At 32.5% G+C, this 17,879-nt stretch overlaps 1 protein-coding gene and 1 pseudogene across 18 annotated transcripts in view; both read left to right on the forward strand.

Annotated features, from left to right (window-relative positions):
• Positions 1 to 17,174, forward strand: part of LOC124959490 (ethylmalonyl-CoA decarboxylase-like) — a 44,129-nt pseudogene extending 26,955 nt beyond the window's left edge.
• Sox6 (SRY-box transcription factor 6) overlaps positions 1 to 17,879 on the forward strand; it is a 556,749-nt gene that overhangs the window by 30,908 nt on the left and 507,962 nt on the right. The gene's annotated exons all lie outside the window — the stretch shown is intronic.

The following is a 17,879-nucleotide window of genomic DNA, read 5'->3' on the forward strand; positions in this document are numbered from 1 at the left end:
ACATTAAATATTTCAATCCAAGAACATATTGTGTTTTTAAATTTATTTTGATCTTCTTTAAGTTCTCTTTGATAAAGTTTATAATTTTTCTCATACAGGTCTTAAGGTAGTATGCAACATGAACATTAAAAGAATTAAATAACAATTCAAGACAATAATAACAGAGAAGTCAGAAAGGTAATTGCTAAAATAATAATACAAAACAATAGTTTAGCAAGGAGTAAATATGCCTTAGTGTTTCATAACAGATGATACTAAAGGAGATTTTTGGTCAAATATAAATTAAATATTTTCTTTTAATTTAATTAAATCTTTGTTCCCTCATAGGTGCTATATATATATCTGAAAATTATATTTTCAGTTAGTAGGTTTAAAGAATAAGTAATGTACTGATTGTTTTATTGACTATGTGCATAGGCACTGTTTATTGTTTCCTTTTTTAAATATTGATGGGTCTTTTGGCTAAAATGGCTAGCCTTAAGGAGATATTTTGATATCATGTAAATATATCCTGAGGGAAAAGTCTGCATAGTAATTTCCAATTCAATTATATTATTAAAATCTTTGAAACATAAATATTTGGTGTGACTTTTAAAATAATGAAATAATGCACTGCTTTCTTCTTACTAATAAGTCTAGCCATTTCCATTTGTTCTATTTGAAAACACCAGAGACCTTCTTTAGTGTGCAACTTATGGTCTGCAGGGGAAAACTGAACCATACGCATTGTTTGTCGTTAAAATGTAATGTATTTTCAAAACAGAGATTGGCATATTTAAAAGAATGAAGATGACTGCCTTAGTTCCTAATAAATCTAAGTCTGTTGATAGTGAGGGATGCTATAGAAATAGGTCCCAACCTTGTCACTACTGGGGAACAGCAGTGAAATTGTTTGTTCCTGACAGCAGACAGCCCCACTGCAGAGCCCTGGTTTCATGTTACATTAAGTATTAGTGCTGTTCTTTCAGGAGCTATTATACTGTGACATCAAAGATTTTCTGACAGGGCAGTGGAAGGTTAGCACAGAAGTTGTCTACTGAAATTTTAAAGAATGGAATTAAATATATATGATCAGACTTTAATATAAGAAAGAGAGAATTAGAATGGCTTAAGGAAAGTTGTAGAAATGATGGGTGTATCAGCTGTCCACTTTTTTTCTTCTTGTTTAAGCCAAATTCATTTTTATTTCTATAACAAGTACAAATGGTCATTATGTTAAAGTTAGGGTTGCTGATCGTTTCCAGAAAGATACTATGAATTAAGAAAAAATAGTACTTTGTGAAATAAAAATGGTTAAGTTGACCTGTAGCATATTTAGTATAAATGAACATGTGGATGGTAATTGTAATGGTCTAACTTCCTTCTTGCTGATTCACTAATTAGTTAAAAGGATCCAAATACCTACTCTATTAGAATTACAGGAGTTTAATTTTTAGATGGCAAGTGAAAAGATGAGAAGTCTTGTGACTGAAAAGGCTTAATTTCATGTAAGAGTTGTACAAATATTGGTAATTTAAAAATTAATCAGGTTACAATGTTGTCTTTTGAAAAGGCTAACTTTGTTCAAAGTTAAGAACTATTATTAGTCATTAATAATAATAGACTGTCCATATAAACTTTCTGTTTAAGAAAAGTAAAATAAGCATTGGAGTTTCAAATATTTCTTAATTTTTTGTAGCAAAATCAGAGTTGCTGTAACTGTAACATTACTATGATATTTTCATGAAAAATCTTGAGATTATGAAATGTCAGTTAATTTTAGAAGCACAATTCAATGTCTGGACATTTAAGACAGTGCAATTTTAAGAGTTTTGTCTGAGATTAAGCAAATAAATTGTATGTTAAAATGATTGTCCTCAGTATTGTAGATTTCTTTTTTGTTGAAACATTTTTTGAATTTCTAAAAAATTTTATTTTTACAGACTGCATTTTGATTCATTGTACACAAATGGGGTACAACTTTTAATTTCTATGGTTGAACACAATGTAGATTTACACCATTCATGTAATCATACATGTACATAGGATAATAATGTCTGTCTCAGTCTATCTTTCCTTCCTCTACCCCTTCCCACCCCATTTTCCTCTACACCATCCAAAGTTCCTCCATTCTTCTCTTGCCCAACCCACCACACCCCCCTTATAATGTATCATCATCCACTTATCAGAGAAAACATTTGGTCTTTGGTTTTTTGGGGCTTGAATTTCTCAGTTAGCATGATTTTCTCCAACTCCATCCATTTACCAGCAAGTGCCATAATTTTATTCTTTTTTTATGGCTGAGTAAGCAATTCTGGGCAGGAAGAGTGATGCAGGAGGTGTCACAATACCAGATCTTAAACTCTACTATAGAGCAATAGTAACAAAAACAGTATGGTATTGGCACCAAAATAGAAGGTAGACCAAGACACAGAGGCAAACCCACATAAGTACAGTTATCTCATACTAGACAAAGGTGCCAAAAAATACAGCGAAGAAAAGATAGACTCTTCAACAAATGGTGCTGGCAAAACTGGAAATCCATATACAGTAAAATGAAATTAAACCTCCATCTCTCACCCTGTACAAAACTCAACTCAAAATGGATCAAGGATCTTGGAATTAGACCTGAGATCCTCAACCAAATAGAAGAAAAAGTAGGCCTGAATCTTCATCATGTTGGCTTAGGACCAGTCTTCCTTAACAAGATCCCCATAGTGCAAGGAATAGAAGCAAGAATCAATAAATGGGATGAATTCAAACTAAAAAGCTTTTTCTCAGCAGAGAGCCTACAAAGTGGGAGAAAATCTTTTCCACACACACTTCAGATAGAGGACTAATTTCCAAAATTTATAAAGAACTTAAAAAACTTTACACCAAAAAATAAAGAACCCAATTAATAAATGGGCTAAGGAACTGGGCAGATATTTCACAGAAGAAGATATGTAGGTGATCAACAAATATATGAAAAAGTGCTCATCATCTCTAGTAATTAGAGAAATGCAAATTAAAACCACCCTAAGATTTTATCTAACTCCAATTAGAATGGCTATTATCAAGAACACAAGCAATAATAGGTGTTGGTGTGGATGTGGGAAAAAGGCACACTCATACATTGCTGGTGGATTTGCAAATTGGTTCAGCCACTCTGGAAAGTGGTATGGAGATTTCCTCAGAACACTTGGAATGGACCCACCATTTGACCCAGCTATCCCACTCCTCGGTTTATACCCAAAGGACTTAAAATCAGCATGCAGCCATATCAATGTTCATAGCAGCTCAATTCACAATAGCTAGATGGTGGAACCAACCTAGATGCTCTAGGTTTAGAAACTGTGGTATATATACACAATGGAATATTACTCAACCATAAAGAAGAATAAAATTATGGCATTTGCTGGTAAATGGATGAAGTTGGAAAAGATCATGCTAAGTGAAATAGGCCAAGCCCAATAAACCAAAGGCCGAATGCTTTCTCTGATAAGTGCATGACAATATATAAACTTTAATAACTGCAGAGTGTCATTTATTCCCCAGAATTTGTTATCACAAGGTCAAGATCCTAACTCCACTAGGGCATATGAAAATTAAATATATTTTAAAGTTTGGTAATAATGTTAGTTGTATTCTTATTGGACTTACTCTGAAGATGAGCCCGAAGAGGTGTTGCTGATATTTTAGAAGGTTTCTGATGTAGCACCTTAGGTAGCTATTAGTAATCTGAAGAGCTAGCCCCCTAAATCAGTAATTCACAAACTCTAGTCTCAGGACCTCTTTGCATGCCTAAAAATATTTAAGACCTCTGAAGTTCTTACTTATGTGGGCTATTTCAATTGATAGTTACTGGAAATTTTTTGTTGATTATTTTCTTTACTCTAAAATGTTTTTTGTCTATGAAGAAGAGAGTATATACTGCATTACCATAGGTACTTGTTTAATGTGTTCTTTTAAACAAAGAGAGGATTCATGAGGGATATTGGTCTGAAGCTTTTTGGGGAGTAATTTTTTCTTTTCTTTTTTGTCCTTATTTTTCTTTGATTTTGTTTTGGTGTCAGGATAACAGTAGCTTTATAAAATGAATTGGGTTGTGTTTCTTCCTCTTCTAACATTCTGGAAGAAAATGTGTAGACTTGGCGTTAATTCTTCTTTAAACATTTGGTAGACAATTGGGCCTGGAGATTTCTTTTTTGGGGGAGTATTTTAATTTATAAATTCTATCTCCTTAAGAGTTTAGGCCTGGTCAAACCATCTATTTCATGTTGAGTGAGTTGTAAGCGTTTGTATTATTTGAGGAATTGGTTCATTTCATCTAAGTTGCTAAATTTATGTGTGTAGAATTAATACCAGTATTCACTATGTCTGTGTGGTCTATAATTATATACTGTTTCATTCCTGACATTGGTAGTTTGTGTTTTTCTTTGGCACTCTTAATAGAGGTTTGTTAATTTTAATGACAATTTCAAAGAACCAATTCTTTGTTTCATTTTTTTTTCATTTTAATTTTGTTGGTATCTATTGTTTATCATTTCCTTTCTTCTGCTTGCTTTGGAATTTTTTTCCTGCATTTTTGAGGTGGGAACTTTTTGATTTGAGTCTTTCCTTCTTTTATTTATGTAGGTATTTATTGCCATAAATGTCCCTCTTGGCTTTAGACATGGCCTACAAATCTTGATATGTTATATTTTATTTTCATTCAGTTAAATGTATTTTTATTCCATTCAGTTAAATGTATTTTTATTCCATTCAGTTAAATGTATTTTTTGTTGATATTTCTTCTTCTTCCTATGGATTGTTTAGAAGTCTATTGCTTAGTTTCCAAGGATTTAGATATTGTACTATTTCTATTATTGCTTTCTTGTTTGATTTCATTGTGACCAGAGAACATGCTCTGTCTTTCAGTTCTTTGAAACTCTTCAGTGTTTGTTTTTTTGGCATGTTTTGTGATCAATTTTGGTATATGATCTGGGGGAACTTGAAAAGAAAAGAATGTGTTATTGTGTTGAATGGAGTGTTCTATAAATGTTGACTAGATTCTGTTGATCGCATTGCTGAGTTCCATATCTATTCTGGTTTTTTCTGTCCAGTTCTATTAATTGCTGACAGTCATTTTACCAAATTGAGTAAAGCATGAAAACTTTTTCTTCCTCCCCCCCCCATTATTTTACCTGTTTATAATGTAATTGTCTTAAATAATGCCTCTAAATACATTTTATCAAACAATTTAGAAAACTCAGGAGGAGAAGGCAAGCCTATTGTGCTTATCCATGTTTTGCTTACCATATTCTTCTTGATACTCCTTCCTTCTTTTCAGTGCCAAGGATTGAACTAAGGTCCTTTTGCATGCTAGTTAAGTGCCTTACCCCTGAACTACATCTTCAGCCCCCCTTTCTGATGTTTCAGTATTCCTTTTTTATCGTGTCCTTTCTGTTTAGAGAGCTTCCTTTGGCTCTTTGGCTCTTCTCTTATGGGACGTTTGGTGGTGATAAATTTTCTCAGGTTTTTTTTTTTTTATTATTGTAAACAAATGGGATACATGTTGTTTCTCTGTTTGTACATGGCGTAAAGGCATACCATTTGTGTAATCATAAATTTACATAGGGTAATGTTGTTTGATTCATTCTGTTATTTTTTTCTCTTCCCCCCCACCCCTCCCACCCCTCCTTTCCCTCTATACAGTTCTCAGTTTTTCTTCTGAGAACGTTTACCTACATACCTGAATGATATTTTCACTAGGTGTGGGATTTTGGATTTATTTTAGTCCTTGAAAAATATTGTGCTATTTCCTTCTGTCTTCTTTGATTTCTGTTGAGAAATCAACTGTCATTTAAACTTTATTACCCCATTGCCATTTTCTATGAATGGTTTCAAGTTTTTTTTACTTGTTTTTACTTTTCAGAACTTTAACATAATGTGTCCTGGAATGGATTTCTTTGAGTGCATACTGTTTGGAATTTGCTCCACTTCTTGAATTATAGGTTTTGTATGCTTCTGGCCAGAATTTGGATGTTTTCAGTCATTATTCTTTGAATACCTTTCCAGCTCCATTCCCTTTCTTCTGTCCTCTGGGACTCTGATGACATACATATTAGATCTTTTATTATAATTCCAAAGATTCCTGAAACTCTGTTCTTTTTGTTGAAATCTATCTTCCCTCTGTTGTTTAGACTGGATAATTTCTATTATTTTATCTTCAGGTTCACTGGTTCTGTCCTTCCATTCTATAATTAAGCCCCTCTATTGAGCTTTTATTTCAGTTAAAGCAGTTTTTAGTTTTAAAAGTTTCCATTAATTTTTTAAATCTCTTTTGCTGAGGATTTGTTTTTTTTTTCCATTTGTTTCAGATATGTTCATACTTCTTCATTTTTATTATGATTGTTTTTAAGTGTCAGATAATTCTGACATCTTGGTATTGGTATCTATTTTTTTTTTTTCATTTAATTTGAGATCTTTCTGCTTCTTTTCTGACAGTGATTTTTACTTGAAACCTGTATAGTTTTATATTATATTATGGTACTCTAGTTTTTATGTAAACCTTCTGGCTTCCTATGCCTGGCTTCCTATGATACTGTTGCAGCAGGGGAAAGAAGGCTGCTACCTTGTTATGGGCCAAGTGGATATAGTAGTTCAAGTTCCCCACCTGGGGAATGAACTCCTTCTTATTACTGGATTGAAAGTTACAAGCTCTTCATATGGCCTTCACTGGCATTTCAGAGGAGATGGCTTTGTTAATTCTGGGCAAAGGTTCAAGTTTACACTTTCCTTTAGGAAGTGGCATCCTTTGATACCACTCTAGGGGGAAGTGGGAGGGATATCTAGACCTGTGACAGGGCAGCCAGTGGGGCTGTTATTAACTGGCAGGGATAAAAGTCACAGATCTCTACCTGGCCTTCTTTGACATTTCTCTGGGGTTGGATGTTGGGTGCCTCATTACAACCATGAGAAAGTAGAATTCTAGGTTTACTACTTGGCCTTTGTTTGAGTGGGTCATAGTGGAGCTACAGTTTCTTCCCCAATTACAGTGTTTATCTGGAATGAGAGTGGTTATTATCTAATAATTTTCTATCTTACTAAATGCTACCATTTTCCTAGTCCTTAGGCTAGAGAAAACAGACTCTTCTTGGAACATTTTTGTCTGTGTCAATTGATGTTTATAGGATATTAGCTAATTTAGTTTCAAGTCTGGAAAGATGAAGCAAAACAAAACAAAATGAAAAGAAAACTCAGGGAATTTACCACAGTGTCACTTCTCAGGTCATGTGTTCTCTAGCTAATCTGCCTTTCCCCCACTTTTCAGAGTCTTGTTATGTTTGTTTTATATATAAAGTTCAGGACTTTTAGTTGTACTTAGAGGGAGAAGGGAAAAATATTCTATTCCATTTCCCCAGAATTGGAAGTCTTCATATTAGATATTTTAAAACATCAGAACATATTAGTATTCAGAGAAATACTATCATTATGCAGCCTCTAGAACACTTCCACTGTATACTTGTAAAACAATGAAAATGAAAAAGGTCAATATCATATAATCCTTATTATGAAAAATATTTGACCTTGATGATCCATGAAAGTATCTTGTGATCCTCAGAGGTTCCATGACCATATTTTGAGAACTGCTATCCTAAATTATAGTCTATTTGGGTACCTGAAGATATTAATGCTGACAATATCAATGAAAAAAATTTTTGGTTAAATATCTCTTGTTCTAGTCATGTACTGAACTAAGTGTTGAGGATCTAACAGTATGTGAGAAAAGTCCCTGCCCTCATGAACTTTGAGTTCTTTGGGTCAGTTGATCTGGCAACAGAATGAAATCATGAATTTTCTGTTTGCCTAAGCTATGTCCTTATGTCCATATCTCAGGATTTGTCAGGGCATTGTGTGTGTGTTTATTTACAGCAGCTGAGGCAGTGCAGCTGCAGTCATTGACAGCAGAAGTTCAGGTTACTGTGCAGACTAGTGTCAAAGACATTGGAATGATGAAGAGTGTAGAGCAATACATAGTTACAATCCAGACAGCATGATTTTGTAGATTGGTTCTCTTTCCTCATGCCTTCTCTTACTCTCTTCTCTTATTCCTTCCTTCCTTCTTGCCTTCTTTCTTTGCTTCCTTCCTTCCATTTTGAGTATGTAGGTAGACTGTTTCCTCAGATCACCTGTCTAATTCTTATCTTCCAATTTATATATACTATACACAAATATATATGTGATGTAAAATATATTTATATAACCTATATAATATCTATGCCTGTGACAGGCTTGTCACATATACTTATGTAATACCAAGCGCTTGCTATGTTTCAGGCACGCTGCTAGGCACTAGCAATAACACTGGCAGTTAATTACACGTGAAACTGTCTGAGAGTAAGAGTTGGAGTATTTCAGTATCATGACTTAAAGAGATCACTGTAAGGCATTCACTATAGAGCTTGCAGGTCTCTATCTCCCTATATTGTAGTTTTCAATTTTAACCATCTTGAGCCATTGCTCTTAAGGATAGTCTGATATTAGGCATCAAAATATGCTAACTATGGCTATAGTATGAACATTTTCTTGACAAAATATTAAAAAGGAAAAACAAAATAAACTAAAATTCAAACTTTTGCTTTAATTAAGATGGGTTTTATTGACATGCATTTGAATGGTGCACTAATAGCCTAGGAAAATCAAGGATTCAAAAGTAAGTATTGCCAACATTCCTTAGACTCTAAGTAATAGCAACAAATATTGTGTGAATTACAGTTTTGGAAAGCCTAGTAAAATACAATAAGTAAGGCATGAAAGCCAGTAATAAGTAACTGAGAGGTAGGGATAAAGTGATTTATTTGTTTTAAAGGTAGAAAGCTGCATTTTTTCTGATTTAGCTATTTTTATAACACCTGTGTCTCACTTGCTTTGAACACAAATCCTAACTGAATAATGGAAATCATTGTACAGTTGTAAATGGTGTATTGACTGTTCTTTTCAGTCTACAACACACCTTCCTTTTTGGCACTGAGGAGCAATGAATGAGGCGTTTTATTAAATTTGAGACTTGTGGTTCTAATCAGAGGTCATTGGGTGGCTCACTTTTCAGTTTTAGATTTGTCTATGTTTGATCAGGGGGCAGCGATGAAATTATTAGGACAAAGACTTTATACTAGCCTGTATCTGTCTGTTGAAACTTGAAAGTCTTTGGAACAGTGATGCTGAGAGCATGTGAACATTCCAAGAAAGTGTAAACTGTGTAATGTCTTAAACTTTCAAGTATCATCTTCTTTTTGTGTTGTCTGAAAGAGTTTCAGATACTATTAAGGTACTTGTGAAAAGGTGTTTATTGATTAAAGAAGATTTTTCCCCCCTAGCAAATTTGCATTGAGACAGTTTTTCTATTATTTTTTTCTGTTCAGTCACTGCTTTATACGGCAAGTTCATTAACATGTAGATATGCAGTGATTGAAGTCAGACTGCTTTTTACAGAGGAGTTGTCTTGATATAATGAGCTCCTCTTTAATGTTCAAAAAATTGTTGTTACTTTCTAAAAGGGGTTGTTTGTGAATTTCATTAAATTTAATCTCCTCTTCAAACAATTTTAGCATTGTTCAGTTTACTACAATTAAAATGCTTTCTGATGCTAAAAAATCACTTTTTACAGATGTATCACAAATGTAAGCACTGTGAGAGGGGCTTTGTTTTTTACTTTGAAAGAAAAAGCTGCTATTTAGCTGCAAATTCTCATTTTTTTAATTGATGCTCTATATAGAAAATCAGAAGAGGGCATACTTACTGTATTGCTAAGTAGGCTAGTTTGCTCATAAGGGTTAAGTTTCACAACTAGTTCATTCAATCCCTGAGTTAAAGTACTGGTCTAATCATAGTAGAAAAATAAGGACCTTATCTTTGCCTTCTCAGTTTACTAGAGTGCAACCCCTTCATCTTCAGAATGTTGGAAGTCTTGAGAAAGAACAGATACAGTGAAGTTAGGTTTCTGCTTTGGGCAGAAGTTCTCAAAAGGATGTACAGGAACCTGACTAAATTCTTAGTTGCAGAGCACCAATTGTAGTTCACAGTGAATAGCTTCATTTTTGTAAGTTATCCATTCCACTTAGATCTTGTTCAGTAGGACTTGAGTAATATGAGAGCTAATCCCTGGCATATCTTGTAGGACAGGCATAGAAAGAGACAGCCTGCCTTTCTGGGAGAATATTTAGCAGATGGAAGCTTTATAAATTTCTAGGTGGTAGCAAAGAAGGTTTCCAGGTGAATCCCAAGACAATTGGTTTATAAAGACAGTGGATTGGAGAATTGAGAATAAATTATTTGATATCTTAAAGTCTTTACCAGCAAACAGTTTATAAAACTGTCCAAGTTCTTTTATGACCACTGCTCAGGAAATTATTCTTTCAGGATATTTCTTCCTGCTTTAGTTCCAGAGGCCATTTACATGATGTCAAAACATCTGGTTAAGTCAGGAGTATTCTCAGAGTTTCTTGATAGTTGAAAATTTTGTGTAAAAAAAAATCTTAGATGTTGGCTAATTTTTGAAATTGTGGTTTGACTTTTGAAGGACAGAGGCAGCATCTGAAATTTAACAGGAGTCTTTAATTGACTGAGCTAATTATGTCACCAAGTTGGCCTTAATAAGTCCTTATGATTTAGCTTTAGAAGGACTTACCAGATATCCTTATCACCCAAAATGTAAGATGATACTTTGATCTTAAAAAGGAACATTTCTTGTGCTACATAAAGCAGGAATACTTCCATGACCTTGTAATATCTAATGATGATAATATTACTGATATTTTGATTATAATCAATAAAATAATGATAATGTTGCTAATATATTTATAATTATAAAGGTAAAATTTTCAGTTGAGAAATAAGGCTATTTGAAATAGACATCTAAGAGAACTATAGGTAAACCAAGGGTAATTACAGAATGGTAAGTTAAAGCATCATGGGATTTTATGTTTAGATTAACTCTTGTGTAGAGATTGACAGATATACAGTTAAGTCATAAGAGGCTTCACACAAGAAGGGAAAGGAAAGGAAGTAAGCTTGGACAAGAATACACCAGGGATATTCCTGGCTGGTGTATAGTCAAGAAGAAATCTGAATGTGGAAATGGGTTTACTGGATACATTTAATGAGTAGTAAATTTTCCAGAGGGGAATTTAGGGTGTGAAGTAGGGAGAAAAAGAAATACAGATAAATTGGAGAAGAATCAGGGTTTAAGGAAGGATAATAGAGTGATGCAGATATTATTGCCTCACATTCATATATGACCGCATGACCCAGGTGATCCTACAATATGTGCAATCAGAAAAATGAGAAATTACACTTCATTTATGTATGATCAATCAAAATGTATAAATGCATTCTACTGTCATGTGCAACTAATTAGAACAAATTTTAAAATTAATTTCAAAAAAGTTTGGCATATGCAATACATATGCCATATGGAAAAGCTTCTTACCTTACTTTGCCTGTCTTCACACTTCACGTGGACACATATACAGAAACTTTAATTATACTCAGGACACCTTGACACGTTTGATGATAACATTTTCCAGTATTAAAGGGAAGTTGGAATGGAAAGATGAAATTTTATGAAAAATGATATTAATATTTACTAGCGCAAACAGGTAAATGGAAACATTGCATTTTGAGAATATCAGAAATTCTAGGACTCTGAAGCTTGGAAACATTTAACTGATGTTGAAAAGAAAAATTATATGTGGAAGTCGAGTTATAGTATGTAAGAATAATGAAAAGTCAGAGTAAAGTCAGAAATTCTTGGTATGAAATTACCTAACTTGAGCTCAAAAGTAGTCTTAGCTGAGACCTTTAGATTATTACATTATTGGTTTACAGAATAAAATTTTATGCATTCTATACTTTATCAATTAACTTCCTATGCTTTTCATTAAAACAGTCGAACAATAATGTTTAAACATCAGCAGCAATTTGAATAAAGATAAATTTATGATCAGGATAAAATGTTTTTTGCTGAAAGCAAAACCATATTACATGACTTGAATTCTGGATATTTCATTAATCTGAAACATTAAATATTTTAATCAACATAGAAAATGTCACAGATGTTTGTATAAGGTTCAAAACTTATGTTTCTGTGTACAACTCAGTGATTATTTTTGAACCATATCTACAAAAAGGATGCTATAATTACACTTTAATTGTATTTGAATACTTGGGCCAAAAGAAATAGTGGAGTACTTTTAGTAAGAGGAGGTGTGAAAAATATGATGGTTTTTGAGAGAAAAGCTAGTTAGGATAGCATGCAGGTATTTTTAAGAACATTTAACCATTTACTATAGTTTTCAGCCATATTTCCATTTATTTCAGCCAGATTTAATTTATGGACAGAGGATGGTGTTGATTTGAGAATGTGTAATACCAGTGCTTTTGATTTTTTCCTTTCTTGTTTTAAGCTATAGCTGTAATGAATTTTTGATAATTATGACCGAGTAATATCCCCAGCCATTCTGGCTATTTGAATGTATTACAAGTGATCTGTTTCTAGTGATGATTATATATTCATTTAAGGACCTTTTGTTAGATGCTTGTGGTAGAAGAAGATCAATAGAATATAATTAAGAGCTATGGTATTCTTTTAAGTCCTCATTCTGAATCAATGATAATAAGCCTTTATTGTCTTTTCTTTTACATAAAAGTACAAATATAAAAACCCAGAAGTGGTATGTAAGTTTTTACAATCAAGATATCATGATCAGAATCTTGAGAAGTATTTATATTTAGAAAACTCATGGATATAGAATTACCAAAACATATTATTAGACTATTGGTAAATATGAACTTGTTCATAATTTTATCTAACTATTCAAAGGCACATAGTGGAAAACATTTCTGCTTATTAATATTTTCATCATATCTCTACTTTTTAAAGTGATTTAATTTTCAGAGAAATTAAATTCTTTGGTAAAAATTTTTATGTGTTAAGACTTTATATGTAATAATAATGATAATAACATTTTATTTAAGAAACACTTAAATGCTTAAATTACTCATCATACCTGAGCAAAAATAATTTAAAAAAGAAATAATTATAGTTATCTTGGTAGATGATCAGCTAATTAGTGGTAATTTAGATTCAATAAGTGTACACACTGAAGGATTTAATAAGTTTTCATAACTTTGTTAAGTTCCTAATGTATAAATTTAAAATTCTTTTCCTTTTCAGATTGTTGAATTTTTAATGTTATTGAGATCGTAGATTCTATTTGTTTATTTGTTTACTTGTCTATTTATTTTTAGTTGTGGATTTTGCAAATTGTTCTGGTTAGTATATGATTGAGATAGAGATGTTTTCTGTTTTAGATACTTCCATGTGAAACAGTCTAAAAAGTAATCCTTTACATCTTTTAGGCAGTCAATGACCTTATCTTTTGCCAAAATCAAATGACATTCAATACTGATACTATGGAGAGAAGATTCAAAATAGACACCTAATTATAATTACTTTTCCCCACATCATTATATCCCTACGTGCAGAACAACTGATTTTTAAGAGATACGACTGCTGAATTTGGGCAGATTTTTTCCTTTGCTCATCTCTCGTCTTCTTCTTCCTGTTTTCATCACATGTAGGATTTATTGGAATAGTTCAGACTGACCTCTTTCTTGAAAGATTTAGTTTTAATTCTAATGGTTTATAAGGAACTAGCAGAAGCACAAAAGGAAGTGAATGTTTATGATTGCTTCATATTTTCAGAAATCCTTAACATTTGTGATGCAGTTCAATTGTTAAGAGAATAAGGATAGTTTTAGGTTATTTTGGGGGAATCATTATAAAGACTTCAACCAAGCGCTAATTAGCTTCTACAGATACTGCTTTTAAATAAAATCAAATGTGAACAAAATGAAGACAGGTATTATGTCTTCTTAACTATTCTGACCCTGTATGTAGTATCATACCTGGCACATAGTAGATATTCAATTGTTGTTGAAAAAAAATTCCTAAGTTGATTGGACAAAGTTATTTTGTTGTGATCTTTCTTTCTTTCTTTCTTTCTTTCATTCTTTTTCATGGTGGCTGAGAAGCAAATGAGTGAGAGGAAAGAGTAGAGGGTCTCAGTAACCCCTTCAAGGGCACTTCCCCCAGTGACTTAACTTTCTTCCACTAGGCCCCACCTCTCAAAGGATCTACCACCTCCCAATAGCACCACAGGTTGGTGATCAAGTCTTCAACACACGGCCTTTGGGGGGACACTGAAGATCCATTCCAAAACAGGTGCTAATCTATGTTAAAGGTCCTAGGATCCATGCCCCTTTGAAGACATGTTTACAACTGAAAGAGATCGGTCCTAGATTGTAGTTATTTACAAACTTAGTATTGATGTTAATATTGTTTCAAGTGTCCTTCTTTCACAGCTAGATTAGTTACTAGAAGGAAAGATACAGAGAAAGAAAATATTTTTGAGGATGATAAATATCTGAGCTTAAAGTCTAGATTTCAATCCTTTTGTTGATACTGATCTTTAATAACTACTCTTTTTACTAAGAAATTTAATAATTATCATTATATAAAATCATCCCCATGTTAAATAAATTATTTCTCAATTTCTATCTATGAGAGATTTTTATTTTCTTCAAGATAGATATTATACAATATCATTTAAATTTTCCAAAAATGAGACTGTCACATACCTGTGATATTTACCAAGTCAACCTTAACCTTAATTTTTGAAAAATGTATGAATGGCTAAATCAAGTTAATTAACATATACATTATCCTATACACTTATCATTTATTTGTGGTGAGAACACTTAAAATCTACCCTTTTAAACAATTTTCAAGTATAAAATACATGTTTTTAACTACAGTAACCATGTTGTGTTGAACTTATTCCTTCTGCCTAAATGAAATTTTGTATCCTTTGAACAACATCTCTCCAATGCCTCCTTCATTTTAACAGTGTCTTTCAAAAAGCAGAAATTTTTAATTTTGATGAAGTCCATTTTTTTCTTTTATGGTATAAATTTTTGAGAGATCTTTTATCTAATCCAAAACTAGAAAGATTTTCTCATACATTTCCTTTTATAGTTTTATAGTTTTTAATTTTATATTTAAACCTATGGTTCATTTTAGTTTTTTTATGGGTATGATAGTGTGAGTGATAGATTAAGGTTTCTTTTTAAAATTTTTTTTTGGTATGAGGAACTTTAGCCATTTACAAATATCTTTTGAAAAAATTAAAAGTTTAAAAACTTTCCATTAGAGTTCCCCTCATAGTTACTGTTTCTAGCATTATTCATACTTTAGGTAGATACAAATTTCCATCTAGAATTATTTTTCTAACATTTCTTGTAGTACATGTCTGCTGCTGAAGAAGTCTCTCCAAATTTTTATTTGTTTGAAAAACATCTTTTTTTGTCTTTATGTTAGAAAGATACTTTTGCTAGGTTTAGGATTTTAAGTTGGTAATTTTTATTTCTTCAGTATTTTAAAGATGTTGCTTCATGGTCTTTGGACTTGCATAACTTCTCATGAAGACTCTGCTATCATCCTAAGTTTTGTTGCTCCAAATATATATCAGGTGATATGTATTAGCTACCCCTGTGGCTGCTTTTAAGATGTTCTCTTTATAGTTGTTTGGTAATAATTTTATTATGATTTACCCATGTCCTTTTTATATATTTTCTTTTTCTTTATTCTGCCTGGACTTTGAGGTTCTTGGTTTTGTGAGTTTATTGTTTTATTTGAATTTGGAAAGCTTTGTCTGTATTCTTCACTTGCTTTTTCATCTTTTTTAGGTCTCATATTTTTAAGTTAGACTTGATGCTGTCTTTTATTTTCTCTCAGTGTTTCAGTTGTAATCATTTCTATTGCTATATCTTCAAGTTCCGTTAATCTAATATAGTGTGTTTCTCATTTCTGAAAATATTTTCTTCCTTTCTAGAAGTTCTGTGTCTTTCCATTTTCCATTTTCTTCTTAACATATTTGTTTTTCTCTATATTTTCGAACATATGGAACACATTTTAATAGCTGTTTTAACATTCTTATCTGCTAATTTTATCATCTCTGTCCTTTCTGGGTCTGTTTCTATTGATCGATTTTTCTCCTGGTCCTGGGTCATATTTTCTTGCTACTGTAAGATTTTTTTAAAAAGCTCTTTAAAAATTATTGTGGTAATATTCACATAACACAAATTCATTTCAGCAATTTAAAGTGCATAATTCAGTAGCATTTAGTACATTCATAATGTACAACCATTACCATTATCTAGTTCCAGAACACTTTCTCCACCTCAAAATAAAACTGTGATAATAAGGTATACTGCAGAGAGAAAGAAGGTATGGAAGTGGCAAAAAATCTATTGAGGTCATCACTCTGTCTGTAAGGACAAAATTGCTATATCGAATCAAGTGTGTCACTTTATAATAATTCTCATGGCTTCTGTGAAGAGGAAATGAAATAGACACTTCGAAGGTTTTCTGGTAGATCCATTTACCTTCAGAAAGAAAACAATGGCATTGGCTTTCTTACTATGAACAATCCTGGTAAAATGGATGCCTTCTCAGGTGTTATGATATTTCTATCTTTGGAAAAGTGATTGAATTGGAACATTGGACAGAAGGGAAAAGCTTCATTTTCTTGTGGCACAAAACATTTTCTCTTCAGGATCTGATCTGAATGCTACTAAAGCACTAGGAACTCCAGCCTGGTCTTATCTATGTTCATGCAAAACACCTTAATAGATTTGTGATACTTGCTTTAATAAGTGTTATTGCACTGGTTCAAGGTCAGATATTGGGTGAAAGAGCAGAATTTACATGGGATTTCAGGTTAATGACTCCAGAGTGTGAGATCAAATTTGTTCCCCAGGAGATAGGCAGTGCCACCCAGCTAGTTGAAATCATTGGCAGTAGACAAGCTTCCAGTGATAAGTGGAACCCTCAAACTGGATTAGGAAAAAAACTTCAAACATACAAGTGATCAAAGAAGTCTTACAATATTCAGATGAAAATAAATATCTAGAAGAGGCAAAGGGTAGCTAATGCCATTTGTCAGTGGCCACTAGAAGTCATTAAAGCTCTTTAAAAATCTGTTTCTTAAGGCAATCATCTATGTTTAGAGGTGCCATTATGGAACAAAAGAGATCTTATAGGAACCATTTAGGGTGGAACCACAAATTTAGAGGTTATTGCTAGGATAGGAAAATTTAATAGTTTTTAAAAATATAAGTAAAGCTCCAGTGATTAATATGTATAAAAAGTTACATGTATAAAAGTAGAATATGATCAGTAGAATTTCAGATTTGTTTTTAGTAATTATTTATCTGAACTCATTGGTCTAGTTTTTTTTTTTTTTAGTCAATATTTGGCTAACATTATAATACTTTTCTTGTGTTATTTATACCATTTCCTTCATTTGTATAATATTCTTAGCCTATAAACAAAAATCATTTTTTGTTTTGTTTTTGGTGGTGCTGGGAATTCAACTCAGGGCCTTGTACCTGCTAGGCAGGCACTCTTCTACCACTGAGCTATATTCCCAGCCCCCAGTAATCAGTTTTTAAAAGGAAAAGCTTCTATGCAAACCTATTCCTGAAATTATTTTCATAAAATTTTGTTCTGTCTTACCTAGGAATAATTTATAAAAATAACTCAATGAACCTTGCAGTCAAAGATAAAAGTGGGGAGGGATCATAAACAAGAAAATAAGGAAAGGTATGATAGATCTTTTCCTTCTGCTCCAAGCAATTGGAGTAAAAGTCATGGGAAACAACCCTTCATTTAAAAAAGGATGCATCCCACTACCAACTACAAATTGGAGCCTTATTTATTTTATCTTTTCAATTATTAGTTTTCTATTTTAAATTATCTACTAAATAGTGTGGACCATGATATAGGAGCATCAACTGATCCTACAAATTGCCCA

The sequence above is a fragment of the Sciurus carolinensis genome, chromosome 11, assembly GCF_902686445.1.
Source record: "Sciurus carolinensis chromosome 11, mSciCar1.2, whole genome shotgun sequence".
Taxonomy (NCBI): domain Eukaryota; kingdom Metazoa; phylum Chordata; class Mammalia; order Rodentia; family Sciuridae; genus Sciurus; species Sciurus carolinensis.